Source organism: Talpa occidentalis, unplaced genomic scaffold, assembly GCF_014898055.3.
Source record: "Talpa occidentalis isolate TD23 unplaced genomic scaffold, MPIMG_talOcc4v2.1 talOcc4.19, whole genome shotgun sequence".
Classification (NCBI taxonomy): domain Eukaryota; kingdom Metazoa; phylum Chordata; class Mammalia; order Eulipotyphla; family Talpidae; genus Talpa; species Talpa occidentalis.
In genome coordinates this window covers 820,211-823,866 of record NW_023601962.1, presented here as the reverse complement: position 1 = coordinate 823,866, position 3,656 = coordinate 820,211, and the positions used below count along the sequence as shown (strand labels likewise).

Genomic DNA, 3,656 nt, shown 5'->3' with positions numbered 1-3,656 from the left:
GACTTCCCAGACCCTCCTCCCCCACGGGTTGCGGGTCCCTCTACACCAACAGGGTTACGGGGTACTAAGTCCCTTACAGGGACCCGGTTCTCAAGACCGTTTTGGGAACAGGTCCCCTTCCCCCTGGTGGATACCTGCACCCTCCTCTCGCACTCACACCCCCAGGGCCAGGCCGTGCCCCAAAAGACGCCCATGAGGGAGGGGCGGGGTCACTGTCAGGGTGGGCACCCCTGGAAGCCACAGACGAGCGGCGACCGCGGCCTCTTCCAAAACTAGAGGCAGACAGGCCGGCGTGGAAAACCCCGGGCAACCCAGCACCACTCAGAGGGGAAGAGTCCTCACCTGGCCCAGCAGCGCTAATGAGTCCCAGGCTCCGCCCCCGGCCGGAGGCTGACCCCGCCCACTGGATTATGCATGCGCAGAGGTGCACTGCTCAGGGCCGCCGCTAGGGGTCGCTGGTGAGGGAGTTCGGAAACCTCAGTCCCCATGGGGTTTGGGGAACCTCTACCCCCATGGGGAAACGGGACCCACTTACCCCATGGGGGTACGGGGCACTCTTCCCCATTAGGAGAATGGTCAATCTTCCCCCCGGGTCACACCTGCACCCTCCTCTCGCACAGACAATCCCAGGGGCAGGCCGTGCGCCTGAAGACGTCCTTGACGGAGGGGCAGGGTCCCTGTCAGGGAGGGCACCCCCTGTAAGCCACAGACGAATGGCGACCGCGGCTTCCTCCAAAACTGCAGAGACACAGGACAGCGGGGAAAGGCCCCGGCAAGCAAAACCCACACAGAGGGGAAGAGTCCTCACCTGGCCCAGCAGTGCTGATGAGCCCCAGACTCCGCCCCCGGCTGGAGCTTGACCCCGCCCCCCAGACTCTGCCTGCACAAAGGGGCTCTTCTCAGGGTCTACGCTTGAGGGTGCAGGTGAGGGGTTTTGGGGACCCTAGGCCCCCTCGGGGTTAGGGGGCCACCTACCCCGATTGGGAAACGGGATCCGCTTCAACCATGGGCAAACTGGGCCCCCTTCCCCCTTGGGGGATTGGTAAATCTTTCCCCCGTGGAACACCTGCACCATCCTCTCGCATTCACAGCCCCAGGGGCACGCCGAGCGACCGAAGGCGCCCTAAACGGAGGGGCGGGGTCACTGTCCGAGACGGCACCCCCTGTACGCCATAGACAAGCGGCTACCGCGGCCTCCTCCAAAACTGCAGGCAGACAGGGCGGCGCAGAAAGCCCAGGGCAACCCAACCCCACTGAAAGGGTAAGAGTCCTCACCTGGCCCAGCAGCGCTGATGAGCCCCAGGCTCCGCCCTGGCCCTAGCCTGACCCCGCCCACTGGACTCTGCATTCGCAAACGTGCACTGCTCAGGGCCGTCGCTAGGGGGCGCTGGTGAAGGAGTCTGGATCCTCAGTCCCCATGGGGGTTGGGGGACCTCTACCCCATGGGGAAACGGGGCACCCTTCCCACATGGGGGAACGGGGCACTCTTCCCCCTTGGGGGAACGCTGAGTCTTTCCCCCGGGGCACACCTGCAACCTCCTCTCGCACTCACACCCCTAGGGGCAAGCCGTGTGCCCGAAGACACCCTAGACGGAGGGGCGGGGTCACTGTCAGGGGGTGCACCCCCTGAAATCCACAGACGAGCGGTGACCGTGGCCTCTTCCAAAACTGCAGGCAGACAGGCCGGCGCAGAAATCCCCGGCAACCCAGCACCACTCAGAGGGGAAGAGTCCTCCCCTGGCCCAGCAGCGAATGAAGAGCCCGAGGCTCCGCCCCTGGCTCAGAGCCTGACCCCGCCCACTGGACGGCGCGTGCGCAAAGGTGCTCTTCTCAGGGCCGCCGATAGGGGGCGCTGGTGAGAGGGTTCGGGACCCTCAGCCCCCACGGGTTTAGGGGGCTCTTTACCCCCATGGGGAAACGGGACCCACCTCCCCCGTGGGGGAACGGGGCACTCTTCCCACTTGGGGGAACGGTCAATCTTCCAGGGCACACCTGCACCCTCCTCTCGCACTCGCACCCCCAGGCACTGGCCGTGCGTCCCAAGACGCCCCAGACGAAGCGGCGGGGTCACGGTCAGGGAGGGCATCCCCTGTAAGCCACAGACGAGCGGCGACCACGGCCTCTTCCGAAACTGCAGGCAGCTAGGCAGGCGGGGAAAGGTCCTGGCAACCCAGCCCCACTCAGAGGGGAAGAGTCTTCACCTGGCTCAGCAGCGCTGATGAGCCCCAGGCTCCGCCCCTGGCCGGAGTCTGACCCCGCCTACTGGTTTCTGCCTGCACAACGGTGCACTTCTCACGGCCGCCCTGAGGGGGCGCTGGTCAGAGACTTCGCGGACCCTCATCCCCAACGGGGCTGTGGGTCCCTCTACACCAACGGGGTTACGGGGTCCTAAGTCCCCTACAGGGACTCGCTTCTCGAGCCCGTTTTGGGAACGGGTCCCCTTCCCCCTGGTGGATAGCTGCACCCTCCTCTCGCAATCACACCCCTAGGACCAGGCAAGCTTTTGTGAGAAAACATGTCTTCTATACTCTGATAGTCAGGTGAGTTCACCTTAATTGAAGTACAAGGTTTCTGAGGTTGGCTGAAAGGAACTAAAGTTCTGTATGTGTGAAACTGAGAGAGTACACTGGTCCTCAAGAAGGAAAAGAGAGTCCTCTACACAACAGCTGAAGACCACAAAATTGAGACACGATTTACCCGATATCATGGTGGAACATCTAACAGAGGGGAGGGTTTCAATGACAGACCTTACTGGCTAAAAGTGACCCTACAAGAAAAAAATCAATAGGCAAGAAAGGTCAAATGTGATAGATTTTTTTTTCCCCAAACAGAGTGTAGGTGATACTATACAAGTTGTAGGAAACACATGTCAACCAACAAGGCACTTAAAACTGAAACGGAAGAGATACCATACTGAGGATAATTGCTTATATTTTCTTTTCTGAACAAAATGGATCTGCAGACGGAACAACAACAACAACAAAAAACCTGAGAGAACAGTGATTATCACTACATTAAGAAAGAATGATTTTTATATTTTTATTTATAGATTTTTTAATCTGGCTGTATTTTCTAAAATAAAAAATAATTACTTTCCTCTTTAATTATGGATTTTTTTTTAATGGATAAGACTGGTTATCTAGTTGTAGATGAGGGACAATCTGAGATATTATCTGCAGCTACATAAATCTCCCCCATTAGACTCAAGACCCTCAAGGATGAGACCCTCAAGGATTCCTTCAAACCCCAAAACACTACTAACACAGGGCCTAAATACACGTTGGCTCTATTGAGAAATATTAGCAAATTAATTTGTTTGTGGTCAAAAACACAAAGTAGGTGGCCCTGGTATAACCTCAGGAAGGTGCAAAAGGAAATGAAGTGTGAGCCTTTCTCACCAATATTTGGCAGGATTTTGAAAGGACATTCTTTCCAAAATGGTTCCCTTATAGGGTAAACATCAGTGACCCCGCCCCTCCGTCTAGAGCGCCTTCGGTCGCATTGCGTGCCCCTGGGGGTGTGAGTGCAAGAGCAGGGTGCAGGTGTTCTCCGGGGAAAGCTTTACCATCCCCCAAGAGGGAAGGGGGCCCATTTCCCCCTGGTTGAAGGGGATCCAGTTTCCCAATTGGGGTAGGGGGGCCCCTAACCCAGTGGGG

The 3,656-nt window shown here is 58.0% G+C and overlaps 1 long non-coding RNA gene across 1 annotated transcript; it reads left to right on the top strand.

Moving 5' to 3' along the window:
• Positions 1–236: 236 nt before the first annotated feature.
• Positions 237–1,815, top strand: LOC119250970 (uncharacterized). Its single transcript, XR_005126479.2, has 4 exons — positions 237–424; positions 621–924; positions 1,092–1,261; positions 1,675–1,815. It is a non-coding gene; the product is annotated as an uncharacterized LOC119250970 (long non-coding RNA).
• The last annotated feature ends 1,841 nt before the right edge of the window (positions 1,816–3,656 follow it).